Below are 21810 nucleotides of genomic sequence, written 5' to 3' on the forward strand. Positions count from 1 at the left end.
CATTTAACTTAGGGGTGTAGTCAATTTGAATTTTAGATTTTAATGGATTTCTTTTAGGTGATTGATTATAAAAGATTTTAATACACTCTATAATTCCATATAGATTTTGACGGATTTATATGAATTTATATGAATTTGTATGGATTTTTTCTTGAATTTACTAGGATTTTGAAAAAAAAATTGGAATCTCACACAAAGCCATGGGATCATTTTTATGAAATCATGCAGTTGAGATTAACCTCTCCAACTTTCAGTTGGGTTTCGGAATTGAAAATAAAAAAATCACAAATATTGTTCTTAATGTGATTAATAATTTACATCCTTTTATTTTGCTTCCTACTTTTATTTATCTAATTTTTTATGTAACTTGATTTGTGTCAATATATGGGTTAAACCCCATAATTAATTTCAAAATTTGGAACATTTGAGGCAGACTCTATCATATAGTAATCAAATTTAAGGATTCTCATTTATGGTTGGAGGTGTTTTAATCAACTAGGGTTTAGAGCATTCAGATTTTCCAACTTTTGTTGCTGACTTGCGGTAGTACAGCAACCATTGCTACTCCTGTATTGGAACCAACGTAGGCCGTGAAGCTCTTCAACCGCTGGAGCTTCGATCATGTCCAGGTTTCTGGCTAATCTATGATGTTTTTGGTGAAATATTGAACTTGGGATTTGAGATTTTTTCTTCTTCTTTCAAGTTATAAAAAGGCAAAAACATTGAAATTCACACCAGCAATTCGTAATATTTGTTTACAATTAGAACTTGCAAAAAAAAAAAAAAAATTCCATAATTTATGAGGATGAAGAAGATGAAGTCGAAGACGAAGGTAGAGAAGAAAACGAGGTTGGCATGTTTTTCACTAGGTGAAAGGAAAGAAATCAGAGGGTGGAGGATAAGATTCTTGGTGGCATTTGTACTTATACCACGACTCTCAAATCCATCAAATCCACATTCATTAAAATCTTAGCAAATCTTTAGTATTCTCACTACATTTAGACTTTGGTGGACCTTTTATAGATCTCAATTGACTACCTGACACATCCCGACCCGGAATGTCCACTAAGACTCCAAGTCGAGCTGTACTGGCCGACACCTGGAAGGTGACAAAGCCATAAAGTGTGATGATGTGGGAAAATGTGAATAAATTTAAACCTAATAGTGCCTAAATACCAGAGTGCGCTGGTGAGAGGGAATGAACCCACTTCACACATGATTACAGAGCATAAATAAAGTACAGTAAGGTAAGACAAGGCTTATACCATCTTAGGAAGCCACCCGTACGGGGATATGCCACGAATCCTCGTCGATACGGAAACTTTGCTACTAGAACCTGGAGGGGCAAAAAAACAGAAAACGTGAGTGGGCAAAAACAAAACTTTTCAAAAACCATTTCACTTGTCAAAGGTAATTACCCATCGTTGTAAAACCTGTATAATTTCCCAGAAAATAGAATACATACATATATCAAAACCATGCTTGGAATAGCAAAATCCACATATATGCCATGTCAAATATCTCAGCATAAAATATGTAAGGCAGGTGATATAAATTGATGCAAATGATATGTCAGCCGGAGTCACTTAATATGACCTGTAAGGCTGAATCTGTAGCTCATCCATCTAGCCGGAGTCACCTAATATAACATGTACGGCCTAACCAATAGCTTAACAAGTATGCCTGCACATAAGTCGGAACCACCTAAAGTGGTCTCAGGACTGGATGTAAATAAATACGATCAAGTGCTACGATGATGTGAAGACTGTGCGAATAATCGCGAGTCACCTACGAGTCGGAATCACCTATAGTGGTCTGTACGACAGGACTGTGCACCTAACTTGGATCCAAGGTGAGCGTATGGTACTGGAGGTGAACATCACGTGAAAGACTGTGCCCTGACCACAAGCGGGAGCACTAACATCGGGATGCAGGTTTATGAGCTCTAAATGCATCAAATGTAATCATAACCATGCAACTCACATCCACAATCTATAAACTCACTTGGAACTTACCTGAGTGTACGTAACACCAACAATAATATATGCAACTACTAAATGCATATTCTAAGTATAAAACATTTGGCATGGCATTCAGAACATAAAACCATTTAAATAAGTTTTCTGGGAAAAATACCAAGTATATATATATTGAAAACCAAAAGCCCACTCACTTGGAGTTGCACTACAACTCCCTAGCACACACACCGAGGCATGACGAATGATCGATGCCTAGAACAATTATTAAATCACATCTCATAATTCATATCGATAAAATACATAATTTACATAAAACACACCCCTACGATTCGATCCGGAAGATCCGCATCATGGATTTCCGATTCGTTACTTCCAAAGATCCACATTATGCTTCTAAAACAACATCCTAAAGGTTCATTACGATTCGTTACTTGGTAAAAATATGAATCGACGATCCGACCGTTAGATTGTCACCAAACTTTATTATGTTACAGTACATAATATTTGAGGATCATAGGAACTTACAGATCTTTCCAAATTAATTTTGTAAGTTCGTAAAATAAAACATTGACCGCCACTTGAATTTTGCAATTGGCGGAGATCCAACCACTGGGAAGTTCTCGTGTGAGTTCTCAGAAACAAAACCGTAAGGGCGTGGTCGGAACCCAAAGCGGATAATATCGTGCTACGGTGGAGTTGAGCTCGGGATGTGGTGGGGGCCCGAGTCGGGATGTGACAATACTCATGAATTTGGATGTATTCTTTAAAATCCCCTCAAATCTTAATTTGATTACACAATGATTTCAAACTCTTTTAAAATCCTCTTTCAAAATCATAATTGAATACACTATGATTTTAAGGACTGGTTTGGTATTGCTGTGTTTTGAAAAAAAGCTGCTTCTGCTGTGCTGTGAGAATAAGCAGCTGTGAAATAAAGCAGCAGAGTGTTTGGTAAACTTTTTTGTAAAAGTGCTTTTGAAAAAAAAAGCAGTATTAGAGTGTTTAGTAAACTTTTATGTAAAACAGATGTGAAAAAAAGCCGGTTTTTCAAAGCTGGGTTTTGCAGCTTCTTGTTTTTGGCTTTTTTTTCACCAAAAACTGTGAAAAAAAGCTGAAGCTGAGTGTTTACCAAACACAAAAACAGCTCCCAGCTTTTTTTGATAGCAGTTTTTTTTAGAATCACCTCAGTACCAAACCAGGTCTAAAGTTCATTAAAATCCCAACAAATCCTAATTTGACCACACCCCTTACAAATATAGTCTCCATAGTATTATCCGTTTGTAAAATTAGTAATGTTAGGTATACTAACTTTTTATAATAAATTTGTAAATTGTGTGATTTGTCATCAATAAGAAATAAGCACCGTAGACATGCAAATTTTGGTGAAAATAAATGGTCACCAAACGCATTAAATTTTGGCATGTGAGGGCTTACATGGCATGCAAGGGGCTTGCGTGACATATGACTCATCAATACCGGAGATTAATATTTGATTTTAATTTAGATTAAACAAATTAATAATTTAAATTAAAGCAAATAGAAATGCCAAATTAGGCAAGATTGATTATTTGATTTTATTTAAACTAAATAATTGAAAAAAAATAATTGATTTATTGATGGAAATAAATTATGAACCAAGCCACAAATCAAGTCCAAATTTATTTATAGGCAAGGCTTCGAAAGTCTATAAATACAAAGCCCCAAGGCAAAGGAAAGGGATTCAGAAATCATTCAAGCACCCAAACACTGCCAAAGTTCAAGCACCCAAAGCCCTAATACACTCAGAAGAATTCAGAAAGTTCTTTGTGTTCTTCACCAACCTTCAAAGAATCATCAAGCATTGCTATCCGTGTTCATCCTTCAAATAGCCATGAGCCAAAACCTTGCGGCAACCGTTCATCTGAGATCAAGTCATCGCGGCCATTTTATTAACAACTTACACATCTTTCAGAGATCAAATTAGAGAAAACTTGTAAACAGAGATTGTAACCCTATAAATTCATTAATACAATACACATTTACTTTGTACACATGTTCTCTTGTTATATGCCACACGAAATTCGTGTTTACAAGTATTTTGATCCAATGAACAACAATCACGTCATATGATTTACAAATTATAGTTTAAACAGATGGTCTCTTTAATATTACCCTTGTCAATTTATCTAATATTACCACGTCATATGGTTTGTGCGCATATTATATATATATATAAAATAAAAAAAATCCGAAGAAGAACGAATTGAACATTCGAATTATTTTATCTTTCTATCGTTACTCTTTATAAGCAAATGTAGGCTAAGGCAGAGGTGGCAAATCAATTCATTGGGCTGTTAATGGATACCTATTAAGATTCATTTAGTTTGATTTCACTTTACATCACCACTACCAATCCCAACTCTATTTTATGATGATATCAAATTAACGGGTACGAGTCCTTATTAACAACCCAATGAATTAATTTGCCACCACTAGAATGAGGGCCAAACCAAATAGACATTTTCCTTATTCTCATGTTTGAGAGAGGGAAAAAGAGGGAGATCTTTCTTGAGGAATGGAACTATGTTAGAGCATTTTCAATGAAAGATGCAAAATATCTTGAAATTAGTATTTCACAATTTTGGTTGGTTGGAAAATAGTCCAATGACTAGATGCAAAATATCCATCATCGCCGGAATATGTAAATAAAAATAAAAATATACATTTTTTGAAGGTTTGCCAATTATAGAGAGACCAGTAATGGAATCTTAAATTTATCTCTTATTTTGAAGCAGAACTAACATTTACACCTTCCAAATATAAAATGAGATGTAAACATGATTTTTACATCTCAAATTTACATCTCTTCGTCAAAGATGCTCTTATCAATGGATCTCATTGCTTCTTGTAATAGCTAATCTATTCTTATCTTTGACTTTATTATTTTAATTACAATGTCCTAAAGCCCTTGGGTTTGCTGCTTATATGTCTAGAATCAAATCATTTTGATTAATTTATAATTTGCTTATCCTAAACCAATACATTGGTCTTTTTTTGTTTTTTTTGTTTTTGTAAAAGCGAAAGATTTATTATCGAGAACACACTATTTACCAAAAACGAGGTCCAATTACAAGAAAAGCCCAAAAAAAGTATGGGCCTCCAAACCAAAGCTCAAAACAAAGGTTGGAGCTCAGAAATAACAAACGGAAAAAAAAAGAAAAAAAAAAACCCTAAATTCCTTATGATCGCAGCAGATGCATCTTCGAAAAACATTTGCCCAACTAACACCAAAACTCTAGCCAAATAATTCCGCAAAAATGATGGAAAGACGACTCTAATAACCTTACAAAGCACCATATATGTCGAAATAGTACCAACGAACCAAAGGAAGCTGGTGAGATAACTCATCAACAACAAAGTCACCAAGGCAATAAAGCTGTCGAAGACAAATCCATGGTGGCAGTGGTGTGAACATCACCTGCACCAGAGCTCTACACACATCTCAAGATAATCGCGCCAAAATGCGTTCAAGGTAAGTGGCTGCAGATTTGAAATAAGATGGGTTTAAAGAAAGCCAAGGAAGTGGAGGATGGGAAAGATGGGAAATAGAAAATGGAATTGATGGCATAGGATTATGAAGGTTAAAGCACATATCGGAGACGATCAACAGAAAAATTACAGGAAAAACTAAACCTAGGAGCCACTGGCCCAGGCCTTAGCTAGGGTCGGTGGAAGAGGAGATGAAATCAGAAGATGGCTTAGCACACATGCTAGAAAATCTCTCACATGAAAGGAGAGAAAGACTTTCACTGTGGGAGAGATACATTGGTCCTTTATCCTAAACACTTTGACACTAAATACCATCTCTCCTAAATCTTAACCCTATCACTTAAACTGTGAATATTTGAAGGGCAATGAATTCTAAAGAAAGTATAAAGCTAATTGCTAATATGGGTAGATCAATTTCTTATAAGCTCTTTCAAGGTTTATCTTTTAACCAATGTAGGATTCTTTTACCTTCACATCCTCATACGCCCTACTCACATGTAGCGAATTTTCAAGCAAAACACGTGGACAACACGAATTGGGTGACATGGAGCACGCTCGGCCGTTGGATTACACAAATGGACAAACCTACTCTAATACCATGAAGAAAATTTGTGTCTTATCATAATGCCAATAGATAATATGGGGAGTAGCCCAACCTCTTATAAGCCCTTGCCTTCTTTACTAATGTGAGACTCTTTTATTTTCACATACTCACACGCTCGCTCACATATGGCGAATTTTCAAGCCAAACATATACGATACGAATTGGGTGACGTGGAGCACGTGTGGTGAAAAAGTTGGGATTTTACTACAAAACGTATTGGCAATATGGGGAATTGTGACAACCCGTCCCTAAATTTAAGTTTTATAAAATTTAAAATAGTAATTTTACTAAAATGCCCCTAGAGGGAAAGACTTTGACTTTCGTTGACCATTGGTTAGAGAGATTTATGACTCATTCTTTTACCATATCCTTGTAGTACTCATCACTACGAGCGCATAGGCGAAAGCCGTTTGCGAATCTGGGTTTTGACGGTATAGTTATGGACATTTGAAGTCGTTTTATTAAATTTTAGATTAGAAATTAATTAAACTCCCACCTTGTGGGTAAGAGGCCTGATGCGATATTTATACGCACACAAACTAAACCCTATTTGTGACAATTGTAGTAATGATGTAAGTAGGGATCGTTCTAACCGGGGATTAACTAGGGATGCTAAATACTTGACTCAAATAAATAAAACTAACTTTTAAAACACTAAGACAAACTAAAAGAATCAAAACAAGTTTAAAAGACTCCAAATACTCAAAAACATAAAATAAGACAAATCAAATGAATAAGACTTAACAAAATAAGGGGGGTGATTGTGGTTGGACGAGATTAAATTAAATGGACAAATTGTAATTAAAGGCAAAACGTAAATATGAATGTGATGAAAATATGGATGATGGAATAGCCAAGGGGTTCTTCTCCACACATGTTACACTTGCATACAATATTGATTCTCAGTTGGTCTTTCGATAAGTTGTGAAACTCAATGCTCCAAGTTAATTAGGTCCGCTTAGATTAACTTTCAGATTTCCCTAAATTCGTTGGATTGAATGGAATACGCATTACAACCAAATTATTCTTAATCAAAGTCCCTAACTATGGAATACGCATGATAGAGACATTCAACAAAGATCATTAAGTTCAATGAAAATTATAAGTGTTGACGAGGCATTCGTTACTATGGAATACGCATGAAACTTATGCCAAGAATTCGTTTAACGCGATTGTTTATAAGCAACCTCCACTACTTGTGAATATAAGTTCATAACGATTAGGTGAAACTCACTTATATTCTAGCGTCATATTCATGCATGAAAATTAAGCTTGCAATCTCAATGAACATACATAAATAAGTTATCAATCAAACAGTTAAACGAATTGAATCCACAACTTATGAAATTCCAACCAAAAGTAATCAATTCATATTGCAAATATAAACATAGTTTCGAATAACCCCCTAGCTAAAGGGGGTTTAGTTCCTCATAACTTTGAAATCAAAGAAACCCCTAAAAATTCCAACAACTCAAACTTGAATTGTATGAACGTTTAGGCACTCTTCTCTTCCATTCTCATACGTACAAAACAAAGAGAATTAAATTTAAACTTTGAAATCAAAGAAACACCTAAAAATTCCAACAACTCAAACTTGAATTGTATGAACGTTTAGGCACTCTTTTCTTCCTCGTTGTTGTAGCACAAGGTATAAGTGAGCTTTGGGGATTATGTGAAGTGTTTTGGAGGGATGGGAAGTGGTTGGATAGTGGCTGCAATGGAGGAGAAAAACTGCACAGAAATGGAAGGGGATTTGCGGCACAAGGGTTGTGTTTGTGTTGTGTGAAGTGTATGAAATGAGATCCCTTGAATGATGGGAATGCAAGGGTATTTATAGGAGGAGTGGAGATGTATATGGCTGTTTGTTTAAGGTGTTTGTGTGGAGGAATGATGGAAAAACAGCTAGGACAACATGTGAAAGCTGGAAAATAAAAGGGAAAGCTGGAATGTGGAATGGTGCCCACGGCAAAGTGTTGTTTGTTTGATGATGATGCATGTGATGGGTGGGAACAAAGGGGGAAACATGGCACAAGGGTGCTTGAGTGAATGATTGAATGTGCATGTGGATTAAAGAATGAGTGGTGGTGTAATGATGAAGTGAATGCATGTGGAATTGCAAGGAGGAAAACTGAAATTGTGAAGGGAAGGCACGGCACAAGGCAGATTTTGATGTTGGAAATGCATGTGTTTTACTCAATTATATTGTTGGGAAGGCATGTGGATTAGATGGAATGTAGGTGGGGTCTAATGATGAATGCATGTGGAATTGCAAGGAGGAAAGGTGCAGAAAATGGGAAGAAATGCACGGCAATGTGTTTTGTAAAAGGGAAGATGGTGTGTGAATGCATGTGAAGATGCTAATAAATAATGCATGTAGGGTTAGGAAATAAAATCATAATTTAAAGGGGAATGATTAAAGGGTGTTGAAAGGTTTTGCATGGCTTTGAAGTGATTGTGGATTGGGCTAGAGTTTAAGTACATGAAATGGACCCAAATTGCTCCCCCTTGCATGGCAAGGAATGGTGTTTGTGTTAAGCCCAAGGCAAGGTGAATGTAATTAGGTTAGGGCCATTGTTTTGTGTCCTCAAGTGCTTTACAAGGCCTTCAATTTCATCCAACACTTGGGCTCCAAGCATAAGCTATCCATCCTTAGTCCAATAGTGCTCCAAAACACTCCACAATGCATCATTTCGTCAAACACGTCTTATTATCCTGAAAACACACAAAAGAAGCATAAAGGACTAAACTAACTAAAGAAACATAACGTAAATGTACGAGAACAAGCCATTTAAGTCGCATGAATATGCTCCTATCAAATACCCCCACACTTAGCTTTTGCTAGTCCTCGAGCAAAACAGAAAAACAAAATAAAACGAAACGAAACAAACCAAACACAATCTTAAACCTTCCAACGTTGCCTCAGGGATTTCCAATGCACATGACAAGTTAAAAATCATTATTCCCACATAATTTAGCCATCTTTACCCTTAAGTACATTCTTAACCATAGTCACCACATACTAGTTCGCAATTAAGCATTTAAAACCATGTTTTGAATGTAGTAACATGCCTTAGAGAATTTGCTCAATTCCTTACAAGATATGCACTCGATTTTCACTCAGATTTTCTAACTACACACCCTAATCTAGTCATATGTGAGAAGATTGATGTAAACATGAAAACGAACACTCACATATATGTATCACAAAGAACGCAATTTCTGGAGTTAATAAGCAAGTTTAGATATGATCTCATGAATGGAATGCTACTACTTAGATGCGAGAACCAGTGACACCATAAGCTCATACCAAGTTCAAACTCCACAAATTGAAACACATAACCCTCAAGATAGAAGTCAAAGGGTTGTAACGGGGCTAGGGTATTGGCTAACAATGAAAGGTGAAGGATAAACAAACATTCTTAAAGCAATAGTGAGCAAAGTATTGAATCAGGCACTTAGAATTCCCTTAAGAACGCAGAAGTCAACTTTGAACACCCAAGGGAAAGTCACACAAAACTTAGGGCCATATTCACTTTTTGGACCCTTTCTTCAATCACTCATTCTTTCAATTTTTTTTTTTTTTTTTCAAGCTCTTTTTTTTTTCTTTCTATCTTTCTTTTCTTTTGAATCTCAAACATACTTAAGAACAAGCATTCCTTCCCCCACACTCATTTTCTTGCATAATGTAACTCAAAAGGAATTCATTTAAGTCATGCTCACTATCTTTTAAGAACAAGGGTGTGGATTGTCCTAACTAGGCTAGGTGAGGAAAATATGGGTAAACAAAGAATAGAGGCTAAACAAGGCTCAACGGGGTTAAAACTTACAACAAATACGAAATATGGGAAGTGCGGCTTTTTGGCTATGGTGGCAACTACACAACTTTATCTTGATATATGTTATGCAAATCAATAACATGCTTTGAATGAAATGGGCATGAGTTCTAGCATTTGGAACTATATGATGAAACGCCTTCTAAGTAGTAACCAAGCAAAGAATAATGAGATCATGCAACGACTTTAGAAAACAAGAAATCACAGATTATACTCTCCAAAGAACGTTATAGGCTCAAGTCTCTCAGGGTTGTAGCGTTTGTTTGAGTTCCTTCCTTCAAGCATGTTACATAACTAATTTTTTCTTTTATGATTGCATGTGAAGTCATACATTATAACCATAACCAAGCATATACTAAGAGTAAATCAAACTTTTCTCCATGTTTATAACTCTTTTTAACAGTCATGCAATTAGAAACCAAATCTTTATCATTGTGTTGGAAGGTGACCTACGACACAAAAACACAAAAATGACTCAAAACACTCTTTTTAGGTTTTTTTTTTAAAACATGTTTTTCAAATTTTTATGTGATTTTCGGAGTTATATAAAAAAAAACAAAACATACTAAAACACTTTAAAACAACTTAAAAACACCTTAAAACAGTAAGGAACAACATTTGAAGTTATGGGTGATAAAATCCCACGAATTTGCATTAACAACATTAGTTACCCCCCCCCCCCCCCACACTTAAATCAAACATTGTCCTCAATGTTTTAAGCATAGATTCATACAAAACATAAGTAAACACACAAACAACAACTAAACATACTAAACATGGCAAAATGTAATTAACAAAGAGAAGAGTTTAGAGACGCAAATCTGGTTATAGAGTGTAAATTCCATCTTCTCCTTGGTAATTGCATTGAGGCTTTGATCTTTGTGATTCCACAGGCTTATTCTTGAACTGGTTTCTGCCCATCGTTGATTTTCCTTTGTGCTACTTCTTGAACTGGGCAGCAGGATGGTTCTTTTGGTCTCCCCCGAAGGTCTGAGCTTCCTCGTTTGGTCTGTTTCTTTGTTCAATCTTTCCAATTCGTATTGAAAAGGGTTGGAGGATAACTCAGCCTAAGTTTGTCTCCACATGCTTCAATGTATCTTTTTCACTTGCCTTACTCGCTCCCCTTTGCAGAAGTGGTCCCTTCTCCGGAAGTGTATCAACCGTTGAAGATGACTACTCGAGAGCAACGCTAGGTAAGCAATCAGGAATAGATTCCAGGCAGTTGGCTCCAGATCGGAAGACTGACTCCAAGTGCCGGCTGATTGCTTCTTTTACTTTGCCATGCGAGTAAGAACAAGGACAAAGAAAAAGACAGGGAAAGAGCATGATATGAGATACTTTTGCTTTTGACCTTGATGATATGAGATACCTTTGCTTTTGAAGAAGCGGTGAATGAATCAGCACACTTCAATCCGCCGTTTCCTCCTGGGTCATCTGTACTCCAGGCATCTGGTATCATCTTTGGGGAAGAAGAAAGAATTGAGTATTTCGAAAGGCTTTGCTGGGAGTGCATCCTCAGAGGTGAGGGAGAGTTGGGCATTTTCTTCAGGTTTGCCCTGCCATAAAAGACGAAGGTCGACATATATAGAGATAATAGCAAGTGGTGGTACTTTTTACCTTTGTCGACAAACGTTTTGATCCCGCAACTCCGGCTTTTTGAAATAGTGGCGCCTCTTCGATCTTTGAATACGCCTATTCGATTTCTGAGCAGGCGCCCCTTCGATTTCTGAACGACGCCCCTTCGATTTCTGAGCGACACGTGGTAGTGCAGATGCGGCTCCTTTTGACAAAGCTGCACGCGTCTTCTGAAAAGCAGAGAAAGCGTCGCCGAACTTTGCGCTTGTCGGCTAAAGATGTGTAGTTGTGATGATGGCCTCCATGTGTTGTCTGAAAAGAAGAAATCTTTTGACAAAGTTTGAACGCGCCTTCTGAAAAGCCGAGAAAGCGTCGCCTAAATTACGCCGGAAATTCCGGCTTTTTGAATTGGTGGACGCGTCGCCTTGGCTTTTTTTATTGAGCTATCGATCACCACAACAAACACACTCTGAAGATTTCCCATTCTTGAAAATCGACTCCGGCCCTTTGAAATTTAACTCCATCCCTTCTCTTTGAACACTTTTGAAAAAATGGCAAACTCATCGAACCTTAGCTTGGAATTGAGCCTTAGCAGTGATACGGGCGCGCCGCGTCAAGGTAACGTATGGCGCCCTTCTTTCTTTTCTTCTAACGGTCCTCTCACAGGTGAAGACTCCGTGATGCAGGACGCCACAATAGCTACAATAGTAGCTAGGAACCTCCTCACTCCAAAAGATAGTAGGCTGCTGTCAGGACGGTCCGATGAGTTGGCCGTTCAAGAGTCCCTCGCACTTAGTGTTCAGTGTGCGAGTTCTGTGTCCAACATGGGCCAACGCCTGCTTACCCGCTCCCGTCAGGTGAAATCATTGATGGCAGAGGTGGAAAGTCTCAAGCAGGAGATCCAGCAGCTTAAGTATGAGAATAGAAGTTTGCATGTGCTTGCAAATAACTATTCGTCGGGCATGAAGAGGAAGCTTGATGAGCTGCAAGAGTCTGAAGGTCGGATTCACAGTGACCGTCAAAGGTTTTCGTCTTTCCTCCAGAGGCACCTTTTTCCTGGCTCATCCAGCGCTTGGCCAAGTATTGAGGCCTGGAATGCTCTAGCTCCGATGTCTTCCGCTCCGATGCCTTCCGCTCTGATGCCTTCCGCTCCGATGCCTTCCTCTTCGATGCCTTCCGCTCCGATGCCTTCCTCTTCAAAGCCTCGTAGTGGGGCTTCAAGTAAACGCCCTTTGTGAAGGCTCCATCTTTCTTTGTTTAGCAGTGCCTATCAATAAATCAAACATTTTCTCAATGTTACAATCATAGACTCACACAATTAATAAACAAACAACAATAACTAAACAACCTAACAAGGCAGAAACGAAATAGCAACAAAGAGAAGAGTTTTTAGGAATCTGGAATTGGAGTGCTTTCTAAGTCTTCTTTTGTTGAATGCATGGGTTGCCTCCCAAGTAGCGCTTGCTTTTACGTCTTGCAGCCGGACGGTACCTCCGTTTAAGCTTGACTAGGTTCCACGGCATGGAGGGGTACCTCCTCCACGACATGCTCCTCGAACATCTCGTAATAGGGCTTCAATCGATGCCCATTCACTTTGAATTCTTGCTGCGTCCTTGAACTTTTGATTTGTACTGCACCATGAGGGAAAACATTAGTGACAATAAAAGGACCAACCCATTTGGAACGCAACTTACCTGGAAATAACCGAAGGCGAGAATTGAACAACAACACTTTCTGCCCAATAGAGAATGTCTTGGCACGAATCATCTTGTCATGAAATGCCTTTGTTTTCTCCTTGTAAATCCGGGCATTCTCATATGCTTCATTTCGGATTTCATCAAGCTCACATAATTGAAGCTTCCTATGTAAACCTGCGGCATCAAGGTCCATATTGAACGTTTTGACGGCCCAATGTGCACGATGCTCTAGTTCGACGGGAAGATGGCATGGCTTCCCATAGATGAGCCGAAAAGGTGACATCCCAATGGGGGTTTTGTAGGCAGTGCGATACGCCCACAATGCATCGTTTAAGCGCAAACTCCAATCCTTCCTTGTAGGTCCAACGGTCTTTTCCAAAATTTGTTTGATTTCTCGGTTAGACACCTCGGCTTGGCCATTTGTTTGAGGATGGTAAGGTGTGGATACCTTATGGTTGACATGGTACTTTCTTAGCAACGCCTCAATGGTCCGATTGCAAAAGTGAGACCCTCCATCACTTATGATTACTCTCGGCATTCCAAACCTAGCAAAAATGTTAGTTTTCACGAAATCTGCAACCACCTTAGAATCGTTAGTACGGGTGGCTTTTGCTTCCACCCATTTAGAAACATAATCAACGGCTAGCAAGATATAAGTGAAACCATAAGATGGAGGGAAAGGGCCCATGAAATCAATGCCCCAAACATCAAAAATTTCAACATTAAAGACAGGGGTTTGCGGCATTTGGTCCTTGGTACCTATGTTACCCATTCGTTGGCAACGATCACAAGACATACAAAAGGTTCTAGCATCCCTAAATATAGTCGGCCAATAAAAACCACACTCTAGAACCTTGAGGGCAGTGCGTTGTGTGCCAAAATGACCACCACATGCATATGTGTGACAAAAGCTTAGAATTGAGTGAAATTCAGAATCATGCACACATCTACGTACAATTTGATCTGAGCAATACTTCCACAAATAAGGGTCATCCCAAACATAGAAACGTGCATCATTTTTAAGCTTATCACGTTGGTGCTTGTTTAGTTCATTTGGAAATTGTTTAGCCACCAAGTAATTCACTAAATCTGCATACCATGGTTCACTTACCTCAATGGATAGCAGCTGCTCATCGGGAAAAGTTTCAGGGATAGGTACGGCATGTTCATGCTCCTCGTGGATCATTCGGCTTAAATGGTCAGCCACTACATTCTCGCTTCCTTTCTTATCCCAGATTTTAATATCAAATTCTTGAAGAAGAAGAATCCAACGGATAAGCCTCGACTTTGCTTCCTTTTTCGTGATCAAGTACCTCAAAGCTGCATGATCAGAATAAACGATTACTTTAGTACCAATTAAATATGAACGGAATTTATCTAAAGCAAAAACCACAGCTAGAAGTTCTTTTTCCGTCGTGGAGTAGTTCAATTGGGCATCATTGAGAGTCCGAGAGGCATAGTATATGACATGCGGCCGCTTGTCTCTTCTTTGTCCTAGAGCAGCTCCTAATGCATAGTCGGATGCATCGCACATGAGCTCGAACGGAAGGCTCCAATCTGGAGGTACAATAATGGGGGCCGAGACTAGCTTCTCCTTGAGTTGGTTAAATGCCGAATTACACTCTTCATCAAACTTGAATGGCACATCTTTTTGAAGCAATCGGCAAAGAGGGTTGGACATCTTGGAGAAGTCCTTGATAAAACGCCTATAGAACCCTGCATGGCCAAGAAACGAACGTACCTCTCTAACCGAAGTAAGAGAGGGTAAGTGACGTACAAGGTCTATTTTCGATTTATCTACTTCAATTCCTTTTTCTGAAACAATATGTCCTAAAACTATACCTTGTTTCACCATAAAGTGACATTTCTCCCAATTCAAGACAAGGTTAGTTTCAACACATCGTTTCAAAATTAAGGTTAGATTATCCAAGCAATTATCAAATGAACTCCCAAACACACTGAAATCATCCATGAAAACCTCAATGATCTTTTCAACAAAATCGGAAAATATACTTACCATACACCTTTGGAAAGTGGCTGGTGCGTTGCATAAGCCAAATGGCATGCGACGATAAGCAAATGTTCCAAAGGGACATGTGAATGTGGTCTTCTCTTGATCATCCAGGGCTATCACAATTTGGTTATATCCAGAGTATCCATCAAGAAAACAGTAAAAGGCATGACCGGCTAACCTTTCGAGCATCTGGTCTATGAATGGCAAAGGAAAGTGATCTTTCCTAGTCATGGCATTTAGCTTCCGGTAATCGATACATACTCGCCATCCAGTCTGAATGCGTGTAGGTACGAGCTCATTCTCATCATTCTTGATAACAGTTACTCCGGACTTCTTGGGAACGACTTGAACTGGAGAGACCCAACGGCTATCGGAGATAGGGTAGATCACTCCGCAATCCAAAAGCTTGATTATTTCCTTCTTCACCACTTCCATCATCGGAGGGTTGAGACGGCGTTGAGCCTCTCGGGATGGCTTAGTCCCCTCCTCAAGAAGTATACGGTGCATGCATGTGGTAGGGCTTATTCCTTTAATGTCGGCCAAAGTCCACCCTATGGCCGTTTTGTGTTCTCGCAGCACCCTCACAAGCTTCTCCTCCTCCATTGCCGTGAGACTTGATGAAATGATGACGGGCAATGTTTCGCCTTCTCCTAAAAACACATACTTCAAATGGTCCGGCAACGGCTTAAGTTCAAGCGATGGTGCCTGAACAACAGAAGGTAGCATCTTAGTGGAAACTGAATTTGAAAGTGAGAGTGGAACCTTACCATATTGTTGTGGCAATGACTCAAGGGCTGCCACAACCTCAATTATTTCTTCATTAGAACCCATGGCAAAGAATTCCTCCTCCTTGCCGTGGCCTTGCATTGGCCCAAATCCTTCATTTTTGCGCTCTATGGCCTTAGTGATGGTTGTTTCCAGGGCGTCCTCGTTCAATTCTTCAAGGTATACCTGCGCCAAAGAATCGATAACATCAATGGAAAAACAAGAATGGTCATCAACGGGATATCTCATAGTTTCAGAAATATTAAAATCAATCACTTCCCCATCGAATTCCATTGTCAAGGTGCCTTTGTATACATCAATCTTCGTTCGGGCCGTCTTCATGAATGGCCTACCAAGGAGAATCGGCAAAGATGTAGAATGGGCTGAATCCTCCATGTCTAGGACGTAGAAATCAGCCGGAAAAATTAAATGGTTCACCTGCACAAGCACATCTTCCAAAACTCCTTTTGGATACGCGTTAGAACGATCGGCCAATTGTATAATTACACCATCTTGTTTTAATTCACCCAAATTCATAGATGCATAAATAGAATAAGGCATGACATTTATGGATGCACCTAAATCAAGCATGGCATGTTCAAAACGATTATGTCCAATCACACAAGGAATCGTGAAACTACCGGGGTCTTTGCACTTGGTAGGCAGTTTACGTTGCAAAACAGCGGACACATTCTCGCTTACCTTCACTACCTCTTTGTTTGCCCTTCTTCTCTTTGTATTGCATAGGTCCTTGAGGAATTTAGCATACTTTGGAACCTGTTTGATTGCATCGAGAAGCGGTATGTTCACTTGCACCTTCCGGAACGTTTCAAGAATGTCTTTCTCGCTTTCTTCCTTTTTTTCTTGCATGAACCTGCGAGGAAAAGGTACATTGGGCAGATTAGGACGTGAAGTACATGAATTTGAACTTAAATTACCTGATTTGGCCGAGTTAGGGTGATTGGGGGCCTGCGGCATTGGGTTTTTCACCCTTACCGTGGGTGAGCTAGACACTTCCTCAGGTTGTGTCGTCTCTTCATCTACTTTCTGGGCAGATTTGGGATTGTTTGGCTCGGTCCCAACTTCTTTTCCACCCCTTAGGGTGATGGCCTTGGCGGATTCGAATCCTCCCTTTGGATTGACTGTGGTTGAGCTAGGAAGCTTTCCTTGCTCTCTAATCTGTCCAAGGAACTCAGAAATCTGCCCTATTTGTTTCTTCATATCCATCATCTCCTTCTCGTTATTTGCTATCCGGTTGTTTTGATTTTGCAACCCCTGCGAAATAGAGGTTAGTAATTGCATAGCTTGATCACTTTCCAAGGACGTACCTGAATGAGATGATGCCGAAGGTTGTTGGGGTTGTTGGGGTGCATACGGCTTGGAATAAAAACCGGGGGGGGGGGGGGGGGGGTTTGGCCTAAATCCTCCTTGTTGGGCAGCTTGTTGTGGCTCCTTCCATTTGAAGTTTGGATGGTCCCTCCATCCGACATTGTAAGTGTTCGAGTATGGGTTGTTTTGATTTTGTCCTTGGAAACCAATTGCATTGGCAGATTCCCACCCACCATTCTCGATTAGTTGAGGGCACTTGTCGGATGGATGCCCTTGAATTGAGCACACGCCACAAACTTGGTGTTCTTGTGCTTTTGGACCAATCACAACCTGAGAAACAAGAGAAGTAAGATTAGCAAGTTGTGATTGAATTTCAGAAATAGCACTCACCTCATTTACACTTTGTTGCCGTGGGGCTTCCCCTTGACCCACTCCTTCATATTGTTGAGCGTTGAGCGCTCGGTTGGCTATGAGAATCTTGGCATCCCTTGGTGTTTTGTCCACCAATGCTCCTCCCGCTGATGCATCAATCATTTGACGTTCGATAGGAAGGAGGCCCTCATATAAATATTGAAGGAGAAGTTCCTCCTTCATTTGATGTTGAGGACATGAAGCTACAAGGCCCTTGAAGCGCTCATAATAAGCCGAGAATGTCTCACCATGATTCTGTTGAATACCACTAATTTTCTTCCGTAGGAGAATCACTCTCGAAGTAGGGAAGAATTTCTCCAAGAAAGCACGCTTCATACTCTCCCACGAAGTCACAGTTCCCGGGGCTAGTTCGTAGAGCCAATCTTTGGCCTTGTCCATAAGTGAAAATGGAAAGGCCTTCATCTTCAATATACTCCCATCCACATTGACGGGGGTCATGCTCGAACAAACCACCTCGAACTCCTTCAAGTGTTTGTTGGGGTCTTCCATAGACAAGCCATGGAACTTCGGAATATGGTGTAACAAACTGGATTTGAGTTCAAATTCCTCAGTCTTCCCCTCTGCAGCCGTGGGGTATTGGATACAAAGAGGCAATGCATTATCCAAACCCGAGGCCGAAAGCTCCTTGATGGTTCTATTATCTGCTGCCATGGCTTGTTCTTCTTCAAAAATCTGATCCGTGGGCTTTTCTTCTACACCTACTTCGTCTTCTTCAAGCCCAGGTTGTGGTGGAGGTTGTGGTGGCTCTTGTTGACTCCTCGTTCTCCTCAAAGTGCGTTCAAAATCACCGTCAAAGTCGGAGATGTTCTCTATAATAGGCCGAGAGCTACGAGTCATACACAGTACCTAAAAAACAAGGAAACAAACAAACTAAGAATCTGAAATAAGAATGCACGAAAAACAAAATATAAAAATAAAGACAAAGGATTAGCAAAGTTGCTAATCCCCGGCAACGGCGCCAAAATTTGATGCGATATTTATACACACACAAACTAAACCCTATTTGTGACAATTGTAGTAATGATGTAAGTAGGGATCGTTCTAACCGGGGATTAACTAGGGATGCTAAATACTTGACTCAAATAAATAAAACTAACTTTTAAAACACTAAGACAAACTAAAAGAATCAAAACAAGTTTGAAAGACTCCAAATACTCAAAAACATAAAATAAGACAAATCAAATGAATAAGACTTAACAAAATAAGGGGGGTGATTGTGGTTGGACGAGATTAAATTAAATGGACAAATTGTAATTAAAGGCAAAACGTAAATATGAATGTGATGAAAATATGGATGATGGAATAGCCAAGGGGTTCTTCTCCACACATGTTACACTTGCATACAATATTGATTCTCAGTTGGTCTTTCGATAAGTTGTGAAACTCAATGCTCCAAGTTAATTAGGTCCGCTTAGATTAACTTTCAGATTTCCCTAAATTCGTTGGATTGAATGGAATACGCATTACAACCAAATTATTCTTAATCAAAGTCCCTAACTATGGAATACGCATGATAGAGACATTCAACAAAGATCATTAAGTTCAATGAAAATTATAAGTGTTGACGAGGCATTCGTTACTATGGAATACGCATGAAACTTATGCCAAGAATTCGTTTAACGCGATTGTTTATAAGCAACCTCCACTACTTGTGAATATAAGTTCATAACGATTAGGTGAAACTCACTTATATTCTAGCGTCATATTCATGCATGAAAATTAAGCTTGCAATCTCAATGAACATACATAAATAAGTTATCAATCAAACAGTTAAAACGAATTGAATCCACAACTTATGAAATTCCAACCAAAAGTAATCAATTCATATTGCAAATATAAACATAGTTTCGAATAACCCCCTAGCTAAAGGGGGTTTAGTTCCTCATAACTTTGAAATCAAAGAAACCCCTAAAAATTCCAACAACTCAAACTTGAATTGTATGAACGTTTAGGCACTCTTCTCTTCCATTCTCATACGTACAAAACAAAGAGAATTAAATTTAAACTTTGAAATCAAAGAAACACCTAAAAATTCCAACAACTCAAACTTGAATTGTATGAACGTTTAGGCACTCTTTTCTTCCTCGTTGTTGTAGCACAAGGTATAAGTGAGCTTTGGGGATTATGTGAAGTGTTTTGGAGGGATGGGAAGTGGTTGGATAGTGGCTGCAATGGAGGAGAAAAACTGCACAGAAATGGAAGGGGATTTGCGGCACAAGGGTTGTGTTTGTGTTGTGTGAAGTGTATGAAATGAGATCCCTTGAATGATGGGAATGCAAGGGTATTTATAGGAGGAGTGGAGATGTATATGGCTGTTTGTTTAAGGTGTTTGTGTGGAGGAATGATGGAAAAACAGCTAGGACAACATGTGAAAGCTGGAAAATAAAAGGGAAAGCTGGAATGTGGAATGGTGCCCACGGCAAAGTGTTGTTTGTTTGATGATGATGCATGTGATGGGTGGGAACAAAGGGGGAAACATGGCACAAGGGTGCTTGAGTGAATGATTGAATGTGCATGTGGATTAAAGAATGAGTGGTGGTGTAATGATGAAGTGAATGCATGTGGAATTGCAAGGAGGAAAACTGAAATTGTGAAGGGAAGGCACGACACAAGGCAGATTTTGATGTTGGAAATGCATGTGTTTTACTCAATTATATTGTTGGGAAGGCATGTGGATTAGATGGAATGTAGGTGGGGTATAATGATGAATGCATGTGGAATTGCAAGGAGGAAAGGTGCAGAAAATGGGAAGAAATGCACGGCAATGTGTTTTGTAAAAGGGAAGATGGTGTGTGAATGCATGTGAAGATGCTAATAAATAATGCATGTAGGGTTAGGAAATAAAATCATAATTTAAAGGGGAATGATTAAAGGGTGTTGAAAGGTTTTGCATGGCTTTGAAGTGATTGTGGATTGGGCTAGAGTTTAAGTACATGAAATGGACCCAAATTGCTCCCCCTTGCATGGCAAGGAATGGTGTTTGTGTTAAGCCCAAGGCAAGGTGAATGTAATTGGGTTAGGGCCATTGTTTTGTGTCCTCAAGTGCTTTACAAGGCCTTCAATTTCATCCAACACTTGGGCTCCAAGCATAAGCTATCCATCCTTAGTCCAATAGTGCTCCAAAACACTCCACAATGCATCCTTTCGTCAAACACGTCTTATTATCCTGAAAACACACAAAAGAAGCATAAAGGACTAAACTAACTAAAGAAACATAACGTAAATGTACGAGAACAAGCCATTTAAGTCGCATGAATATGCTCCTATCAAGGCCCAATTAGGTATGAATTATTGTGGACCAATCAGACTAAAGGCAAAGACCAATAAAAAAAATGAGGGGAAAAGGCAGTAGCTAATGAGGGGAAGGGAGGGGAGAGAAAGCTCTTAGCCTCTCATTCCCATCGACTGTACACCCGTGCACCCAACCCGACCAAATTCCAGTGGTTTCTGCCATTTTTTCCGTTGAACCACCACTATCCAAGGAAACCAAGCTTTGATCACTTCCAAATTTGGGGTTGCAAAGCTGAAGCAAGGTTTTATAATCTGAATGAGAATAAGCTTGACTCTAGGACCAATTCATGTTTCTTCATTGGCTACTCAAAGAAGTCAAAAGGTTTTAAGTTTTATTGTCTAGAGGCATATACCAGAGTGCAGTAAACTCACAATATAGTATTTCTTGAAGATGAAGATGTGTCTAATATTGTGCAAGACAATTTTTTTTTTTTTTGGAAGCAATTAAGCAACAAATTGACAATTCATCACTGATAGATTATGAGTCAATTCCAATATTATCAAGGATTCCTGGATCTGACAATGATCCAGATCATGGGATGGATGAGAATATGGTAATACAAGACACTGAAGAAATAGCAGGTCAATCAAACACTGAAAACATTCAAGTTCAAGATCAGTGTCCAAATGAATCAGATAAGTTATTGGTCCAACCCACATTGAGAAAAGCTGAGAGAGTAAGAAAATCTGGCATTTCATAAGATTATGTGTATCTACAAGAAGCTGAGTTCGATTTGGGAGACATAAATGATCCAGTAACCTA

The sequence above is a fragment of the Pyrus communis genome, chromosome 2 (genome assembly GCF_963583255.1).
Source record: "Pyrus communis chromosome 2, drPyrComm1.1, whole genome shotgun sequence".
Taxonomy (NCBI): Eukaryota; Viridiplantae; Streptophyta; class Magnoliopsida; order Rosales; family Rosaceae; genus Pyrus; species Pyrus communis.